This window comes from Pholcus phalangioides, unplaced genomic scaffold (genome assembly GCF_987345545.1).
Source record: "Pholcus phalangioides strain wild (caught in Gottingen) unplaced genomic scaffold, Ppha-v1.0 ptg000017l_1, whole genome shotgun sequence".
Taxonomy (NCBI): Eukaryota; Metazoa; Arthropoda; class Arachnida; order Araneae; family Pholcidae; genus Pholcus; species Pholcus phalangioides.
Window position 1 is genome coordinate 23,108,206 of NW_028301610.1, and position 21,830 is coordinate 23,130,035.

Genomic DNA, 21,830 nt, shown 5'->3' on the forward strand with positions numbered 1-21,830 from the left:
TCAAGGTCACGATCCACAAACTTTTGTTGTTATTACGCTGTGTGTGTCGCATTCAATACATATCAAGAATTATACGGCAAATAACTGTTTATAACGAATAATATATATTATATGAATTTTTACCCTAATTCTTTGTGGTTTATCACCCAAGAAAATTTAATTAGATTTTAAAGATTTCGTGTTGTCTTTTCAAAAATCGGAAGTTTGTTTCGCTGCATACAAAACTGCATTGCCCAAAAAACTTACATACACACGTGTTGGAACCGTTCTAAATTCTTTACACAACACGGATGAAAATCAGATAAGCTCAATATTTCCACAAAAGAATTTAGAACCAATATTATAGTTTTTCCCCACAACATTGATGAAATTTCTTGTCTATAATCTGCGGATTATGCATTGAAGTAACAATTGTGGATTATAGACCGTTACGTATTATCTGCAGCTTGTTTTTCTGAGAGGCTAGACTAAAAATTAAATATTTTTAAAAATAATTCGCAAACATTTATTTTATCTGCCGATGGGAGATGGCATTTAGATAGGCGTCCTACGTGATGAAAGTAACAATAAGGAATTTGCATATATAGATTATACGCCACTGCGGATTATAGTGATATCTTGTCCTCACAGTAGTCCCTGCCTTCTTCTCCTTAGAAAATTTGCATGCGGAAATTATACGCAGAAAATTGTATTCAGTTAGAATAGAATAGAAGATTTTAAGTTCCTCAAGAGTCTATTAGTATATTATCATTTAAAAAGTTTATTCGAAGGAATACATATTTACTTTTATGCTTTAGGGATCATTATTTAGAGACCAGAGGTCTTCAACCTTTTTCTAGTCGCGAGCACTTCCTGTACCCATCACCAAAAGAAGAGCATCCTCACAGCAAGTTTGACATACGAATGCATGAAATCAGAATGATTTCAATCCTTGAATGTATAGTTTGTACAAGGTGTTCAATTGGAACGTTGATCAAATGCTCGCGAGCACAAAATTGGACACAAGCATCGAGCACTCTCGGGATTTCAGGGAGCACCATGGTGCTCGCAAGCAACGGGTTGAAGATGCTTGATTTAGACTAGTGTTTGCCAAAGTGGGCAGGATGCCCCCTGGGGGCGATGAAACGGTCCGGGGTGCGGTAGAATCTTTAGGTTTAGTATAGGATCCTATGGGTTGCTTGAATTGGGGGCGATGGAACAAAAACTTAGGGAAACTAAGATTTAGACTGTGTGTGTTATTATATATTAGACTATGACATTCTTTTGATATCAGATTCGAAGTTGAGAGCAACCCTAATAATAAAATTTTCTAGAGGATCTTTTTCAAGAATCGGTGTCTTTTATGGATCTTTGGTGACTCTCCCAATAATGAGGAGGCTCTTAGAAGCAAGTAAAAGTCATTTATTAACAAAAACACAAAAATAAAATACGGATTGTTAACGGAAACATGTTAACCGTAGAAATTAGCATGAGTTCATGTCTGTCAGCAGATTCCCAAAGATCTGAAGTTAGATCATATCGACGTGTTTGTGAAGTATAAAAGTTATATCCAGCCAAATAGACGGTACCACGGTAGTACAAAAAAAGAATAACAAAAACACACTTACCCAACTTGACCAAAAACGAAAACAATATCCAACAGATCACGGATGAATTAACCACTAAGAAGACAATGAAATGACTAAAATGCTGAACTTACCTGGATTGCCATCCGTGGCCCCTACAAATCCACTGGACCAATATCATGGATCACGCAAATTCTTAGCAACCAGCTGTACGCACGTTACAGTAAAAACCATCTCTCACACTCTCTGTGTGTTAAGAGCGCGGGAAATGTATCCTCGACTGCCGGAGAAAACAGGAGTTTCTGAAAGCAGGAAAAATTCCGGGGTCCAGAGCATAAAGAGGGAGAGAGAGAAAGAGAGAGATGTTTTTTTTTATTATTATTCCTTCCACTTTTTTTTGATATTTTATTATTTATTATTATTATTCCGCAAGCTGAGAATCCAAGCCTTTACGAATGCACACGTTTTGTAGAAAAGAGGGGTGAGTGTTGGATGGAAATCAGAAGGAGGTGGTTCGGCGTTAGCAATTACGACCACCAGCTACAGAGGAATGGCCGTTGGTGTTCTTAAAACTAAATGAGAAAACGGGGGAAAATGAAAGAGAAGGAATAGGATGAGAGAAGAGAGTGGTCGTGGAATGGAAGGCAAAAGGGAGTTAAGGCTCTCTTTTCTCAGACACTGCAAGACATCTCTTGCCAGAGTCCTGGGTGATTGGGGGGCTGGTAGTGTTTGTGTCTCAGCATTGGCATCTTCTGTGTGGAGTTCTCTCTCTCTCTTTCTCATCCGGCACCACTCTTTTACCTTCTGCAAAAATCGATAACTTCAGACATCTATTCGAAGGAAAGAGAATATTTTTTTTTATTCTTTTCCTCGCTCATTCCTCGCACTCCTGAGCAAGCTCCCTTATTTCACTCCTTTTTGCTATGTGCTCTCTCTCTTTCCTTCTTTCAATCCCTCACTGCTTAGTTTCCGCCTCCTTTTGTAAGCTTACAAATGGCATTTCTCGCAATGCAACGACTCGGCTAAAAATCTTTACCATCAGCATCACCATCCTTTTTCCTACTCCTTTTCCGACCTGTGTTGTAATCAGCCCAGGAGAGGCCGGCGCGTGTGTGTCTGTGTGTGGCTAATACTCTCCACCGATGCGCGGGATCTTAAAAATCCCCTACCACAAGGATGTATCATTACGTTCAAAATCAGCAACTAACGGCCCGGGACGTTGAGAGAGAAAGAGAGATATTCATGATCGAATTTTGAGGATGGTACGATACACACACGTATACAAAAAGGTTTAGGTCATACGATGCGATGCTCAACCCACGGCCGGCGACCTCAAACATAATTTTGTAAAAACGAACTAATCAACACATTTCCAGATCACTTGTGACCTGCGACGCAGTTCCACATCACTTTAGTGGCCTGTGACATATTCCCGGATCACTTGAGTGATTCGCGGCGCAGTTCCAGAGCATTTACGCGACAAGCGGTACAGTTCCAGATCCCTTAAGAAGCTTGCGGTGCACTTCAAAATCACTTAAATGACTCGTGACACATTTACGGATCACCCAAATGTCCCGCGATGCACTCCCAGATCACTCAAGTGCCCCACGGCTTATTTATAGATCGCCGCGGCACATTTACAGACCACTTAAGTGTCCGCGTAATATTTACAGATCACCGTGGCCCAGTACCAGAGCACTTGGGCGACCTGCGGTGCATTTACAGATAATTTTAATAACCTGCGGCGCTGTTCTAGATCACTTAATGAAGTGAAATCAATGAAGTGGCTCGCACTCTACAAAAGGTTGAGCACCTCTGGATTAGGTCATTCTTCCTAACGTTTACACGGAAGTTAAAACATCTTGTAGAAATCCGTCGACTGCGACACGTGACTCATCAAGAGATTCGTGCAAGATCTTTCATCACGAATTGAATATACAGATATTCATACTTGGCTTTACGTAATATCGCTATAACGCGATTTTGAAAAGTTTTTAGAAATCGCACAAAACTAGCGAAATTTGGGTGAAGTTTGGTATTAATCTTAAAAATGGGTTTGCAAATTGAGGATATGACGTAGTTAAAATGACAAAATCCGTTGGATTTTATGATTTAAATGAGACAAATGTAGGACAAACACTCAAATCCAATTCACCAGGTCTCGGACGAAGAATAATGAGACGAGAATGCTGCTTGTCATTTGAATCTTGAATATTTCATTAAAAAAACTTATCAGCCTATATCATACCAAGCTCTTGAGGAAAGAAAACATCCACATTAACTAGAATTTTAATCAGAAGTAGCCTATACTGAGGACAGAGAAGTAAAAGCATTAATTAAATTCATATATATACTAATTATATATATATATATTAATTAAATTCGTATATACTCAAATTTAGGAGATTTATATTTAAAAGTTTGAATAATCAACTCATACAAAAATTTTGCTGCTATACAAAATATATCTCCTAGATAGTTACCTAGTACAGTCGACGCTCGTTATAACGACACCCCACGTTATAGCGACCATTCCATTATTATGACCGGTAGGAAAAGTCCCAAATATTTTCATGTAACGACTGTTCTCTCTCTCTATGTTTTCTTTCTGATACAACGACCTACCAATATAACGCCCGTTTCCCGTGGAACGATGGGGGGTCGTTATACTGAGCGTCGGCTGTAGTATCTAGGAGGCTTTGGTCATAAACCGATTTGCGCGATTTCGAAGTTCCACGATTAACTATGAGAAATGCCTGCGTGTGGTTCTTTGAATTCAGCAGTATTCGTGAGTGTTACGAGATTAAAGCTGAGACGAAAAATATTTTCAATTTTGACGTGATATTCAAGTAAGAATATACCGTATTTTAACGTGTATAAGGAACCCCCCGATTGTATGGGCTTCAAATTTGAAAATAAGTTTAAAAGATATACTATAATACTATCCATGTATAAAGAAACCCCTCCTATTTTTGGGACCAAAGGGGACCAACTTTTTGCAAAAGAAGGGGTTCCTTATACACGCTGAAATACGGTGCTCCGAGCGGTCATTTTATTATGGTCACCTGACAGTTTTAACCTGTAAATGCTCAATTTTTTTCGAGCTGATAATTTTTTTTTTCATAATTAATGACACGTATTGAAAGCCGGAAAAATCATTAAAAAAATCGATTTCAAATTGAACTGCTTATACAGACCTTATTGAAGACATACAAAGCCCTAAAAATCACACATAAAATGAAAGTATTGAAGCAATATTGCTTTCCAAATTTTTTTTTAACTACCTAAAACTTTCTGTGTGATTCAAACTATATATAGTAAGGTCAGGACTACACTCTATAAAAGTTTAATAAAAGATCTTTTACAAAACTTGATAAGAACAACCAATACGCGCATCGGTTATGTAACCGATGCGCTTATTGGTTGCATTTTCCAAGTTTTTCAAAATAACTTACATAAAACTTTTATAGTGTAATGCCAGCCTAAAAAAAAATTCGGATTGCAAACTTCAAGGTAAATGAAAATGGTAAAACAAAAAGGGAATGCAAACAAAACATTTTAATAAATTAGCGTAATCACAGCCCCCCCCCCCTCGTCATGCTTTGCAACAAATAAAAAGTTGTTGTCGTAAATTGGGACATTTAACAAATTCAAAATACAAAATAGAAAGAATATGACCTCACCTTATGTGCAAAGGTGATTCTGAATTTTTACCTTCAAACTCTAGCTGCAGTAATGAACGTTTAAAGAATCCTTTTCACATATGCTAAGCTACGCATTTAAGGGTTAAGCAAATGAGCTATAACGTCACACTGTTACCGCTACAAGGCTAGACTATTATAAAAAAGGGAAGGACAGTAGTATTGGTGAATTGTTTGCGAAGATATGGGCGAAAAAAACGTGATTTGACGGACTTTGAATGCGGGATGATTGTAGGAGATCAGCGAAAACGCCGCTTTTGTGAAATGTTCAAGAGCAGTTGTAGTTGAAGTGTTGAATATAAGAATGTACCATTACATTCAGAATCGGCAACTAACGGCCCGGGAGAATGAGAAAGAGAGAGATATATTCATGATCAAGTGAGGATGGTACGATACTCATGTATACAAAAAGGTTAAGGTCATTCTTCCTAACCTTACACGGAAGTTCAAACTCTTGTAGAAATCCATCAACTGGGTCATGATTCATTAAGATGCAGGATCTCTACAAGATATCAAGAACTGAATACAGTCATACCCAGACGTGAGCAATTTTCTGTGAGAAATCCCTAGTTCTCGGAATTCAGCAATACTCCTAAGTGTTATGAGATTAAAGCTGAGATGGGAGAAATATTATTATTAATTATGATGTGATAATCAAGTAAGAATGTATCGTCCATTCAATCAGAACACCTCTTGTAGCCAAGCTGATGAGATTCTTAAGGTGCTAAAGTAGAATCCAGGAAAGCAGCTCAAGATCTACACCTTGCCGGAGATTTTGGAAATCAATTTTGGTCTTGGAACCATTTGGAAACATACCTTCCATTTTTGCAGAATGGTTCAATCATCATTTAATATGTTGAGTTCAAAATTATGATATTCAATATTTATTGGTAACGCAACTGGTCACTCACCTGCTACTCTAATTTCAACACTCTTGGAAATTTGTTTACTCGACTTTATGCAAAGTAATAAAAATCAATAAAAAAAATACGCTGCTTTAACACAAGAAGCTCACTTCTTTCGATGGACAAAAATGTTATAAAATATCATTTCACATTTACGTTCGTTTGTACATATGTATTTTGGAGTTAATTTTGTGAAATTTAATATTATTTTTTAATTCTGTATTTATGCAAGAAAAAACCAGCGTTTTTGATTGCAGTTTTTTTGATGAGACGTGTTTTCAGAAATATTGGTTCCAATTAACTGATATTTAATATATTTGTAGGAAGAATTTCACTCCGACTATCACGCTTATTGTCGCCCCCCCCCCATTGCGTACACTGCGGGATATTACTGTATTCTAAACAAGTATGAATTGAATTCATAGTTAACGAATTTGAGAATTCATAGAGTACAACGAAAGATGATTGAATGTTTTTCACTGAAACCATATCGCACGCGATTCGAAAATAGAGATGAACCAATCAAAATCCTCACCATGTTGTGTCATCCTATTTCATCACGAATCTTTCATCAATTGTTCATTGTCATGGTGGAGTTCAAAACACCCACTTCATATAGTCGGAAGCCCTTGCTGGACATCATATCTTGCCGAAAATACTTATTTCTATATTGAATTTCCAAAATACTGATGATGTGTTTTGATGTGTGAACTCTCAATCCTTCCTAATAACCGATTCACTTCGTGGATATACGAACCGCCCTTTTATTCGAATGTGTATAGGAAAAGTCTCAAGTACTCTAGTTTAATAAGCATCGTGATCAATAAAACCAATTCTTATCATGTTATGTGGCATTCATTTCAATCCTCCATTAGCAATAGCTGAATGTACCCCTGATTTGACCTTGAAAGACCCCCCTCCCCCCACCGCGGTATCCTCAATATTTAAATTACCCACTCATCTCTAGATTGAAGTTTCTTAAAGTGGGCAATATCGCCCCCCGGGGGAGTGATAGAATAGTTCAGAGGGGCGGTAAATGCTACAGGTATAATAACATAAGACCCTATGGGTTGGCTTGAGTTGGGGGAGGGCGATGAGAAAATAAAATTTCCGAAGAAGGATTGATGGAACACAAAATATTTGGGAAACTGAACACATTATATCACCTCGTTGGGCATTTTGCCTGTTGTGGCATTTTGTATTTGTATTTGTATATCGCTCATCTCGCCACAAAAATAAATAGCGCGTTGTTTTACAGAAAGTACTAATTCACAGTTCAAAGATTAAAAAATCCTGTGCAATTAGTTATATAGAACAAAGAAAATCTGATGGTGGAATGACTTAAACACAGTCGTCGACTCTATCACATAATTGGCAATTTCACATTTAATGCTTAAAAGGCGACCGACACTATTACTTTGTACAAACCAGATGAACAGGTGGCAAAATTTCCATGATACAATCTATAAAAAATTTCCAAATTCATAAAATGCTTTTAATTTAATTAATGATCTTGGTTATTATATTCGTCTACTCTAGTCTTGTCTTGTCTTCGCGTCTTGTTAATTCATCACATTTCTAACACGTGGATCTAAGGAAAAACCTTATGAGATTATGATCACCAGTGGGACCTGGTGATAGCCTTATAAGTCACAGAAGAACCATTCGCTTCCACAATGACCACGTGATGGAAGTTTAATCCCTTCTTAATTATTATCATAGGTAATTAATTTTGCATTGAAATAAAAAAAAGTATTCACCACACACAGTCACACTTTCGCGTAAAGAATTTTAATCTTGTAGTGAATCTAAGCATAGCTTTTTATCACATTTACTACCGACTTTTTACTCATTGTTTGCAAATGACATGTTCTCTCTGTGATTAGCTATGAAAACTGACTTGTCTTTGTAAGCACAAATTGGAGAATTAGACTTGGACCTACAATTCAGACCATACGTGTTCCACGCGTGAGCCGCGGGTCAAATGTGTTCCTCGGAGTCGCCCGAGTGCCCCGCGACCTTGAACAAAATTTTAGTCCCTTGTAAAAAGCAAACTAATTTCATTGCTCACATTGGTGTAGTGTTCACTCTTTTCTGATGGTAATTAAACAGTGATTATCCCACATTTAGCCCTTTTATTGTATTTTTCATCGTCGATGGCAACGTGACTGTGGTTACAAATTGTATAAAGTTCAGCGTAGATAAGATAATTCCAAGTAAAGAGATAAAATATGAACTAGGTTGTTTTTTTTCCTTCAAATTTCATTGTGCTATTGAAAATGTGAAAAATATTTAAAATTGTGATCTTATTTCATTGTGGCCTAGAACCTATTACTAAAGACTCAAACGGCCCGCGATAGATTACCAAGTTTCTTAAGTGGCCCGTAATCATCAAAAAGTTGCGCAGCTTTAGACCATATTACAGATGACAGGAGATGGCACACTAAAATGCGTACTTGTCCCGCGTGATGGAGTCTATTCCTGTTACTGGTATAGGGATTGTATAAACTTTAGGGATTGTCTAATCCCTAAAGTTTTCTCAACATCTTCGTTATCAAGGTATGGCTCAAAAGAGTGGCAGCACTTGGTGTCTTGTGAATTTTCATTATTCCAAAATTAAAAAAAAATTATGGATCTAAACAAAAGCCTAGGCTGCTGTCACTTACAACCTGCCGCCCGGGTCACCCTTTACACTCTCGCTTAAGCCACCGCTTGTTATGCCACTTACTTTGATTGAAACAGCATGGTCATCTTCGCTGCCATGATTATTTCACCAGAACCAGCAGTTTAAAGCCAATTCTGAAAACTATTAGACAAAGTATTTTTTGTTTTGTTGTTTGCGCTTTCAATTCGACAAAATATAGTGCTTAAATCTAAAAGCGGTATAGACGAGATATCTCGCCTTAGGCCACTTATTTTAGCATTGAGAAGCCCAGATATTTCGTAAAAAAGTAGATTTCTCAAAGGAAAACTTTTTCCCATATCCTTTATTTTGCACCGGCTGAAAATCGGAAGAATGTGTACTTAAATGAAAAAAGGTATGGAATTTCATTTTAGGGGTTTAGTGATTTCTGTTGTGCTGCTTAAAGGGTTAATGCTTTGAAAGCACGATCTCACCAATGATAAAGCAAATTATTCAAGACGTGGGGTGAGTTTTATTAATCATTTTCTGAAGTAAGTTTTAAAACTTTTTTTACTGCAGATCAAAAATTGTAGGGTCGTTAGAAATATGTTACTATATTATGATAAATTTTCACAAATTCAATTATTTTTTAAAGTTTAAAGAAAAACTGAGTCATAGAATCATGGAAATATATTTTATACAGGGTGTCCTAAGTGAGTGCTAATGCGGCCTTTATCCCATCAACTGTCCGTCGTAGAGATATAGTTCCAATTTAAAAAATGCTCAAAAATTACTCTGTACCAGTTTTGAGAGTGAAAATACAGTGTGTAACAAAATAAACAATCTAAATTTTTATACGGTCCCCCCTGTTCTCTAACGTCCAATTAGAAAGTTGTTGCCCTGTTTCTCCTGAGGCCAAAAAAAAAAAAAAAATCCCAAGTTTTTAAGTTCCCCTATTCACTGAGATATTCGATTTCAAAATCAGAGAAAAGTTTTGAAAGGACAGCATAAATGAGGGAAAGGAGCGTTGTCAGTTAGGGTTTTGTTGTTCTTTCATAACTTTTCACCGATTTTTCAATCCAAAAATATCTTAGCGAATATTGCACTTAGAAACATAGAATTTTTTCTGTTGGCTTCAGGAGATACAGGGAACAACTTTCTAATTGGAAGTTAGCAAACATGGGGATCGTGTAAAAATTTAGATTTTGTTATCTTGTGACACGCTGTATTTTCACTCTCAAAACTGGTACAGGGTAATTTCTGAATATCTTTTGAACATTTTTGAACTGAAATCATACCTCTACGATGGACGGTCGATAAGATAAAGGTCGCATCAGCATTTACAGGACATCCTGTAAAAAACCAATAAATATAACGCAGATCATAATAGGCTTTTCTAGACAGCAGGAAAAATTTAAAAATCCTCACAGTATACATACATATATACAGTGTATATACGGGGTGATTATAAAAAAACTATCCCGACATATGGGCCCCTAACTATCATACCATTCACAGAAACTGAATGAAATTTTGGCATAAGGTATTTTGATGTATGCGCTCAAGAATGATATGGAAAACAACAGTGTCACTCTCACAGTTACGGTTACAGTGAAAAAATTTCGAAAATATCAAATGGCAACACCAAGTTTTTTGTATTGGAATGCGATCTCCGTACTGAAAAACACTAAATAGCGTTGGAATGGCACCTGTAGCACGAAAATCCCCGGAGCTAGGCAAGGAAAAAGTAAAAAGGACTTTGCCGTGCACCAGAGCATTAATGTTTGTTTCATTCGTCACACCGTTTCTTCGGCTGAGATCCCAGCCTGATTAGTCCTCCACAAGGTCATGTGGAAAATTTGTGAAACACAATAAAATGCTTTATTTTATGCTGCTTCTGTCCTTATTGGTTGTCCTCACTTTTAGCCTATCTACCGCCGGTGATTTTCATGCTACAGTTGCCGTTCGAACGCTATTTAGGGTTTTTCACAATGGAGATCACATTCCAATACAAAAAACTTGGTGTTGCCATTTGATATTTTCGAAATTTTCTCACTGTAACCGTAACTGTTAGAGTGACACTGTTGTTTTCCATATCATTCTTGAGCGCATACATCAAAATACCTTATGCCAAAATTTCATTCAGTTTCTGTGAATGGTATGATAGTTAGGGGCCCATATGTCGAGATAGTTTTTTTATAATCACCCTGTGTATACATTATATATACTGTGTATACATTATATATACTGTGTATACATTATATATACTGTGTATACATTATATATACTGTGTATACATTATATATACTGTGTATACATTATATATACTGTGTATATATATATTGCACTAAATATCGGGATTGCACTTTCAATTTAGATGAAAGTCATGACTTTTTTGTATGAAATCATAAAAATGCTCAAGATCAAACGCGCACGCACTGAAATAGTTTGTCACGTATATTGTCACCGTATAATCCGTAAACACTAGGGCCGTGATTCCCAACGTGGGGTAACATGATTTTTAAGGGGAAGGGGGCAATTTAATTTTTTAAGGAAACAATCATGATTTATGAAAATTCATATTTAATGAAAAAATAACTTCTCAGAATTAATTAAAAATTCATATTTAGTAGGAAAATAATTTGAGAATTGACAAAAATCAATATTTAATTAAAATTAATTGCAGAATTAATGAAGATTAATATTTGATAAGGAACAAGTTCAGAATTAATGAAAATACATATTTAATGAATTAAATAATTTTCGAATTGAAGAAATTCATATCCAATGAAAAAAATAATTGACAAATTGATGAAATGTCATATTTACTGAGGCTTGACATATCCGATTGACATATTTAATACCGCCTATGGGGGGGGGGGGAGAGGAGAGCGCACAGGCTAATTTAAGGTTTCAGAGAATCTCTCCGAAGGAATTTTGAGTTTTTAACCTTCGAAAGAAATTTCGAATGCACAGCAATAGATTGAAACAGCATTTAAGGCACTTTTTTCAATGTGTTAACTTTTTTTTTTTCAATTTTCGAGCATCTTGGTCCGTATATCTCCCCCCCCCCCCCATGTTTTTTATAGGGACATCACGATATTTTCCAGGATATTTCTTGGGTGGGGCATGGCAAAAAAAAGGTTGGCAAACACTGCTCTAGGGCAATTATAAACAGATACGAAAAAAACATTGAACATCCCATGACCATTTTAGAGTGGACACTTACATGACAATTCATTGTTGTTTTTTTTAAATTCAAAACACGGCGAAGAAACGCCTAAGAAACATATTTAAATTGTTTGAAATGCGATCATATGTGCAGTTGAAATTTTTTTTAGAATGTGCACATCGTTATTCCTGAAATATAAGAAATTGCATTTAAAGCATTTGGAGGAATACATGTCTGTTAATAGGAAACATGTACAGTATCTATACTTTCAGACTGGACTCAAAACGTTAACTGCTTTGCTTAGATAAGGAAACCAATCAGCAGAACAAACTACGATAAGAGCATTAAAAAAATGTCTAAAATTGCGTTTTTAAAGCTTGAAAGAAAAGTAATCACAGCACGCATAAGAATACTGGAGATTTGAGCAATGGCAATGTTATGTCAGTTCAAGTTTTGCCAAGTATAATTCATAATATGTGATTTAAAAAAAATATTTTGCATGTATTTTTTTTCTCAAGTATTATTTTCATGCAAAATTTCAAATGCAATTTCAACCATTGAGTTCCTGTAATATTTCCTTTGAAATCAATGGATAATGGGACATTTTTTCAAAATTTTTTCAGTTGTACGATTTTTGCAAGTCGTGTAAATGAGGCTTCACTGTACTGCCCATTGATATGAGCGAAATATATATATAGCTTTAATTCCTAAATAATCTACTAAAATTAAATGCATAAATTAAATATTAATCTAATACCAACAACATTAACAAAGTAGGAAAACATTCTTACTACAATCGTAAAATCTAAAAATCTTTAACACATGACAGGTAATTAAAAATATAGGTAGTATCCCATTTGAATAGTTCGTAAACGCAAACTTTAGTGAAAAGTGAAAAATTATTTAATCAATCGATCTTGATTCTTTTACTATCAGGTTATTATCTAAAAAAAAATGATTGGTCATGAGCGGAAAATCCACATGGCAACTGCGTAGTAGCGCCATCTATCAGCTATTAAGAAACTCAGGAAAATTTTCGGAAGCTTCAATTTTTTCGCGATTAGCGTTTTCAGAAAATTTAAATTCCAGAAAACCTCAAAAATGTGAAATTTCTCACGGCTAAAATTAATTTTTCTCTTATTAATCTGTATGCCGAATTAATTAACCGATGAATCTCAGCGGATCTTAAAAAAAAACACATCCGGGTCTACAATTCACTTTCAAATTTGTCTCTCCGGTATTTTTGTCGTAATTAATCCTCCATATTTGCAACTTCACCGAAAAAATAAAATAAAAACCTACAGATATCGTCCCAGAAAAATCGAATACTTTCATGAATGCAACTACAACCATGTACCTAAATTTGGTATCCATTCCCATTGGCGAATCAGTTCGGGGAAAAATGAAAACAAAAAACAATGTCCATGTCGCAACGAATGGTAATCAATCGATTCTCAGATGATGAAGAGTTAAGGAGAGAGAGAGAGAGAGAGAAAAACCAGTCACACACATAAATGAGCTAAAAAGAATGGTATTTCTACTTTCTACCTCAATGAGATAGAACCGGTTGCCCAGTGAGTGCAACACTTTTTCCGAAATACAGGGCCCTTTTTTACCCGAAACGGAAAAACAATATGGCGTCCTACCTAAAAACGACTTCTCTCCGAATAAAGGCAGGAAAATAAAAAATAAAAACTAAAAAAAAAAAAAAAAAGAGTATATACTCTCTACTCGATTATGACGCAGGGCTGCCACGCAACGAACCGAGGCGCGATGACTTGCTGCTGTTGCTGCTGCAGCTACTTAAATGTAGAAGAGGTCTTTTTCCTTCAAAAAAATATAGTAATAACACCAGAAAAAAAAAAACGACTACGCGCAGATAACACGACAGAATTTAAAAAAAGAAACTATAAAGGAACTAAATAAGTAAATATAATACACACACATATACACTAGAAAATAACGCAGTGTAAAAAAGAAATGCTTTTGGAGCAGTCAAGAGACTCAATAAGTAAGGCGATGCCGTATCTTACAGCCATCGATTGCCGTGTAGCTATTTCTCCAGTTTTTTTTTTTTTTGCTATTCCCCCCTTCAACCTGAATTTAGTCTCTCCTTACACACCATTCTCCTCTTTCTCCCAATTCCTTTCAATTCCAAGCTTCTGTTATATCCTCTCCATCTACCAGCTCTCCTTCCACTGCATCTCCTTTTGCTGCATGCAGTTAATAAAAATAAGAAAAGCAACAAAATTTCAAAAACCATGATGGCTGTCCAAATGAAAATCGCCTTATGCCTTTATAAGAAGGAAGATCATCTCTCTTTTCTGCTTCGTTATTTTATCTTTCCCTCCAAGTTCTAGTTGGTTTTGCAACCGTATATCCATTGGAGGTAACGATGTATTATTATAAGGTAAAAGTAGGTTTGAGAGAAGAGTAGAAAAACATTTTAAATTTTTGGCTATTGATGTGATTTCGTCATTACTGAGTATCGAATGTAGATCCTTTCTCTTTTTTGAAACTACCATTTAGATACAGAGATTGTGCGAGAGGATTAGTGGATCGATGGTCAGTTTTGTGGAGTTTCGAGACGTGTGGTCAACATATGTTAAATAATAAGACGGTATTCAAATGAGTGAAATCGTATTGAACGGAAACCACACTTATTTGAAGTCATAGATAAAATAAAGCACCGGAATACTTATCATGATGTATTGATACGTGAAACAAAGAATTTGGTTAACTTTGTCCGTTAATTTTGTAAGTAAGGCGATGCTGTATCTTAGAGCCATCGATCGCCGTGCAGCCATTTCTTCAGTTTTTTGTTATTTCCCCCTTTAACCTGAATTTAGTCTCTCCTTACACATCATTCTCTTATTTTTCCCAATTTCCTTCAATTCTAATCTTCTTTTATATCATCTCCATCTACCTACTCTATTTTCGCTGCAAGTTCTTTTACTCCATACAGTTAATAAAAATAAGAAAAGCAACAAAATTTTTTGGTACCATGATGGCTGTCCAAATGAAATTCACCTTGTGACTTCATAAGAAGGAAGATGATCTCTCTTTTTTGCTTCGTTATTTTACCTTTCTTTCTAAGTTCCAGTTAGTTTAGCAACCGTATATCTATCAGGGATAATAATCCCTGATATAATGTATAATAATGTATTATTCCAAGGTAAAAATTGGATTGAGAAAAGAGACGAAAAAAATCTTAATTTTGGCTGTTGATGTGATTTCGTCATTGTCAAGTATTGAATGCACTCTTTCACTTTTTTGCAACCATCATTTAGATATAAAAGTTATGTGAGAGGAATGGTGGGTCAATGGTTAGTTTTATGGAGTTTCGAGATTGTCAAATTTTAAGATGGTATCGAAATAAGTGAAAATTTATTAAACGGAAACCACACTTACTTGAAGTCACGTGTAAAATAAAGAGACTGAATACTTACCATAATGTATATTGATACGTGAAACAAAGAATTTGGTTAATTTTGTTCAGTTTTTCAATCTTTTTAGCCTTGTGGAATCCTAAAAGAAATTCCCATGTTCTAGGGAACTCCTTCGTGTTCACTGTAACCTTTTTATAATCATTTTCACTACTATTTATCAAAGTCTCACTTGAGAAATACTGCCTTACACACGATGAAACGAAATAAAATGTTACTTACATCTCAAAGTTCATCTTGGAAGGACGATCCAATAGATAAATCCAACTGTGTGAACCTAAGGCTAGAGTTTAACTATTAAAGCATTAATATTACTGTCGTATAAAAGCTACAGGTAACTGCATACCTGTCAATGATTTCCGTCTTCGTACAAAATCTTCATTTTAAAACTTTGAATTCGTATAAATTCCACTCGTCCGAGCAAAACAAATGGAAAGAAAATTGAATCTGAAACGAAATAAACATAAAATCAGATACATGTTGAAAAAAAAAAAATAAAGTAAGTACTGAAAATATTAGAAAATTTGATTTTAATTGGTTATATTTTGACGTAGACCCAGTGAATGTAAAGTTGAGGTATGAATAAGAACTTTGATCAAACCAGAAATTCTTAGGTGATATTTGCATAATGTATGTAATCGTTTTTTCAACTTGAAAGACCAACTTCACACACAGATGTGTAGATGTTTTTATATACTAGATTTCGATAAAGGAGGAGACAAGTCTACCAACGTCTTTTAACAAAATGAAAAATAAAATAAAATGAAGAAAGCAAGTAAGAAATGAATATCAGACGTGAGCATTCCAGTTGAAAAAACAAGTTTCCTTTAGTAACAAACGTGAAAATGAAAACCTTGCCATGAACGAATGCCAGGATGCTGCTTTGCTGCTGTTGAAACACGAAAAACGAAAAAAAAAAAAAACATAAAAGAAAAAATAATGAAAAATAAGAGAGAAGGAAGTGAATATATATATGAAAGAAAAACGACGCGTTCAGTGTGTGTGTGTGTGACGCGCAGATGTAAAAGGAACAAGAAACATACGAATCATTTGCACCGCCATTTTACTTTTACTCCCTGATAACTATAAAAGAACCCTCATATCTTTCATATTCCAAAATGATACAAAAAAAAACAACAACAAAAAAAAACAAAGAAAGAAAGAAATAATCACTAACTTTGGGTGAAGGTTTGTTCATTCGAAATCTCTGAGCATTATGGAGAATTCTTATTAAAATCAAAACCTGATCAATCTCCATTTCAATAAGCTTCCCACCGCGTTTCTAGGAAAAGATTTCAATGCATTCACTGTACGTGATGAGGACCCGTAACTTGTTTTAGATCATCGTCGTCGTTTCCCTTTTCACTAAGACTAGCGGATACGAATCGCTGGAAACTTTAATCTGCATATCATGAATTCCGAAAATTTCTACCATGCGACTATGCGAGTAGTTTCGAAAAAAGTATTATTATGTATTTTAGTATAAAGGCCGATTGGATTATACTTGCATGGATTCAAGATTCGCAGATTTTTCAGAGTTTGGGACGTCACGAAAACGGTTTAATTGTTCGGTCTAAACCGTAGATAGGCAAAAATCGAATTAATCAATACCACACCTGAGAGAGTAATAAGTACAGTAAAACTCCGATATAAGAAGTACGGCTCATAACAAGTGATTTTCAAGAGGCTAATGTTGAAGATACAAAAAATATCCGGTTACAGAAAGATCCGATTCCGAAGCTTCCGCTATAACGTCAACAAAATCCTCCAAAAATTGCCAATTTTTTTTTTCTACCATTAAGAATTAAACAAATAAGACGGATAATTGCACATGCTTCTCGTAAACACTATCCTGAGGTACATCTAACAAAGGATAGACTTAGAAAAGTCATTTTATTCATATTTTTTAGGATTTCCCACTATACCACGCGTTTCTGAACCTTTCTGAACCTGAGGACCAGTAAAACAGTCTGAAGCAGTTCGACGGACCACTTACTTACAGTGTATGGGTCAAATATATTTTTTAATCTATGTGGATATCATTTGTATTTCTTAAATGGAATTGAACAACTTTCATTTCATTTAAATTCAAATCGAATTTTCAAGTCGTGGGGATCACTTTTGCTACTTTCGCGGACCATAGGTTGAGAAATGCTGCGCTGTACACATGGGATATATATGTGACGATTTTATTCGACTTTTGTCTTGTAGACTAACAGCCCACGGTCACTGCCCGGAACTTACAGTTCAAAGCCATTTCAGTTGGACAAATCTTGCTAAAAACTTTCCGATTGGCGGGAAAACGTTAGCGAGTTCATAAAGCCATGAAACTGAGCATTGATATAAATGTGAATTCGATTGTTCTGACGGTAAGCTGAATCAATTTGACAGTAGACAACCGGCCTTAGAGAATCACTTGTGAGACCGAAACCAAAATCCCTAGAGCCCTGTTCATTCGCTAATATTAGAAGGAAATAATCTAAAAAACGATTATTATGCAGATGTAGCAGGAATTTTCTACTATTTTTAACTTGACGCACAAAATTGAAATTCACTTATTATAAGAAGTCCGTTATTACAATTTTCCTCGCGTGATTGTGATCTCTCGTTGTAACGGACTTTTGCGAAACTTTGAATCCACTCAAATTAGTAACAAAAATGTGTTTGAAATTGCAGAATCTTCATCAAAGTGATAAGTAGAGTAACCACCATCCCGATTCCGAAAAAAATTCATTCATTTTTGTAAAAGTTATTTTAGCTGGACAAATATTGCTAAAAAAAACTTTCCAATTGACTGGAATGTCAGAGTCCATATAGCCATGAAATTGAGCATTGATATAATTGGGAATTTGATTGTTCAGTCGGTCGGCTGATCGATTTGACAGCAGACGACCAGCCTTAGAGAATCAATTGTTAGACCGAAAACTGAAATCACGACTTTAGCCCTGTTCATTCGCTAATGTTAGAACGGAATGATATCAAAAACGATTGCTATGCAGATGTAGCAGCAATTTTCTACAATTTATAATCTGACGCAAAATATTGCAAGTCTAATCAGCACTCGAGTGCAGAAAAATGACCGTGGTGCCACAAAAACGATAAAAAAATTGTAATTCCCTTACAACGAGAAGTCCGTTATAACGACAATTTTCCTAGTGATTGTGATTTATCGTTATATTGGATTTTTATTGAACTTTGAATCAACTCGAATTAGAAACAAAAATGAGTTTTAAATTACGGAATCTTCATCAAAGTGATAAATAGAGTAATCATCCCATTTCTGAAAAAAAAAACAAAAAACCATCCATTTTTGCAAAAGGCTAACATATCAGTGTCTTGACGTGTTCTAGAAGCCACGAGGGAGAAGTTTTCTTTAGGACATATCTACACTGAATGAATGCACCTTTCTGTCGTCTAAGATCTAATCTACGACACAGAATGTGACCCAGACAATATTGATCTGTGGTTGCTTAGTGCTTCCATACATATGAGCGCTCTTCCCATAATAGTTTTTGAAATTTCCAACTGCGAAAGATTACAAAAAATACTTCGGTTTCTTCAAAACAGAAAAAGAAAAGTTAGATAAGAATTTGAGAGGTGTTTTCCCCGAGTCGTTAAAATTACAAGCAAAATAATTAATTACATCCGCTATAGGGATATCTGGACATTTGAAACAAACTCAATTTTTCATTGCAATACTTAATTAGCATTTCATTCCCTAATTATCGTTAATTACTCCATTTAAAGATAACTATATAAATCCACTGATAATCGTAAAGGTAAAAGAAATTGATATTGATGAACAATATCCAAAAAAGAATGATTTAGAGTTTTTCGCCTAAAATGGTTCTGTGTTTTACCTGATTTTTTTCTCTGGATCAACTTTATTTTGGGAAGAATTTTGTATACGGCCAACAATAGAACCTTCGATATCCAATATTCAAAACTCCCATATCCAGAACAATCAAAATAATTTTTAAATGCACATATCCAAAGATTCGTGCTGGCTGAGAGGGTGGGTGACCTTGCGTCAGTTGCACCTACATCCTTCCATTACATTATAAAAATCCAAATACAGGGTGTTTCTAAATTCGCGCACATCATAGTTTATAGATGGATGTTTTTTAAATGAATATGACTATATTTTACAAAAAATAAATTAAACTTATGAATTGAAACATTACCTCTAATAAAAGTTTACAATAAATGTTGAAAATGCTAACCTTTTTCATGGAACCATAGGTACATTCATTTTACCAGATTGCTCGAGGCTACGAAGTCTTCGAGAATTAATGTCTGATATTACATTAATGATGTTAGTCATAAGTTCATTCATCGTACGTGGAGCATTACAGTATGCCACATTTTTAAGATAACCTCAAAGAAAAAAAGGCCTGGAGTTACAAGTCAAGTGGAAAAGAAGCAGCCTAAGTCCACGCATAATGACACGATCGACAAAAAATTCAGTTAAAATATGTATACTTTCTTATGACGTGTGGCACTATCCTGTTGAATCCAGCAGTACCATTCATCACTGTTCATCAGTGAAATGAATTGAGTAATAAGGTCTGTGTAGACTTTGGCATCAACAGTGGAATCGAAAACAATAGACCCCACAATCCGATAGCGTAATATAGTGCAACAAACACATTCATGAACAATATGAGGATATGTAGTGGACCAATACCGAAATTTCAGGCTAGCTTAAAAATATAGAATAGCCCACTGTGTGCAATAACCTACATGTGATTGATGAAGTCAAGATTAACATCATTAATGCAATATCAGACATTAATTCTGGCAGAGTTTGTAAAGTCTCGAGCAATCTGGTAAAATGAATGTGCCTATGATTCCATGAAAAAGGCCAGCATTTTCAACATTTATTGTAAATTCCAAGTTTTTTAAAACTTTTATTAAAGGTAATGTTCTAATTAATAAGTTGAATCTGTTATTTTATGTTATATAGCCGGTGCTGCTCGGGTTTTCGTCAATTACTGGGAGTATTGAAAAAGTGTCAAACCATTATAAAGGCATAAATTATCATACATAATACTGGCATCATTAAAGAAGTGACAAACCATTTTTTATTTCATTCACCAAGCCAAAGTAAAGAGTATATATTCTGCATTTAACTCTAAAATAATGATTGCAAATGTGAAAAGATCTTACTGAAAACCATTTTTCTAACATTTTAAAAGTTTGTGTGTGTGTGTCCTGCATATTTACTTTTTCATATTGTTGAATACAAAATTGAATATCCCCTTATGAAAAGGTGCTAAGTGAACGAAGAATTTATTTTGATAGTAATAATACATAATTGTTATACACAGTAATACTATGTAACTATGCCTCAAATAACACTATATCTTCTTCGTTCAAGAGGCACGTGTACCTTATTTTTAACGGTTTTAAATGGTTTTTAATAAGACTGGAAATCGATTAAAATATTTTATTCATTTCACGTACCGCTTCGCTTAGATGTAAACAAATATACTAATAGATTGGAGAAATTTAGGCTGCCCGCTTGAAGCAATTTAATATGTTGAATATATTTTTGCCAAAACCTGGAATTGCTTCACTTGGATTGTTTAATTTTTTCAAAAAAATCGGTTATTTTAGGTTAGTCACTGATTTCGAAACTACTTTCGATTATACAGTTTTGCTTGTTTCCTTAGAAACTCCTCCCAAATGGCACTTGTAAAGAAAGAAAAGCTGATGCCTCTCCAAGAATACGAAAAACTGTATAAGTGGGGACAATAAATTTTGGTCTCATGTCTTCTAAAACTCATACCAAACTCAATCTGAAACTGAAATCATCGTTTTCCACTGAATCAATTGCATTTCCCCATGCCGAAAAATTTGATCAAAATATTTATTCAAAAATTTTTAAACACGGTCACTTATCCAAAATGCTATACAGTATGTAGGTACATTAATTTACGACATATAATCGGTTTCGTTTCAAACACATCAAGTTGAATTGTTGAATTACAAACTTTTTACGCAGATTTTAATCAGGTTGATAGAGCCAATTAACTCAACTAAAATTTTTAACTGTGATTAACAGATTCCGATCGATTAATCGGACCAGCCCTAGTTTTTAATGATTCATTTTTCAAGTTAAGACTTGAGGTACATATATGTGTACCAAATTCAAATGGTCCTATAGTAAAGATATCAATTCTAATTATTTGATTAATTTTTCTTTTGGTTTTAAAGAGCCTTTTGACATACAATAAATTCAATCAAAAACATTTTATTATTAGTCAGCTTTGTCTCAGGTGTGAAGAGGATATATTAGGGTCCCAAAAAATTCACGTTTCCTCAGGGTGCAAACCTATGAGGAACAAACCTGCTCTACTGTATACGTAGTGATTAGTTATTATCACCCAGATTGAGATTTGAACCAAGGGTCTGA

The 21,830-nt window shown here is 35.0% G+C and overlaps 1 protein-coding gene across 7 annotated transcripts in view; it reads right to left on the minus strand.

The window, feature by feature from the left end:
* Positions 1 to 21,830, minus strand: part of LOC149072557 (bromodomain adjacent to zinc finger domain protein 2B-like) — a 339,679-nt gene that overhangs the window by 272,074 nt on the left and 45,775 nt on the right. For 6 of the 7 annotated variants that reach the window (XM_089247421.1, XM_089247420.1, XM_089247419.1 and 3 more), the window contains exon 2: positions 15,759 to 15,859. The gene's annotated coding sequence lies outside the window, so the exon portion shown is untranslated. Of the gene's footprint in view, positions 1 to 1,699; positions 1,902 to 15,758; positions 15,860 to 21,830 lie in introns of those variants that run through there. The other variant, XM_089247416.1, reaches the window with a different exon arrangement.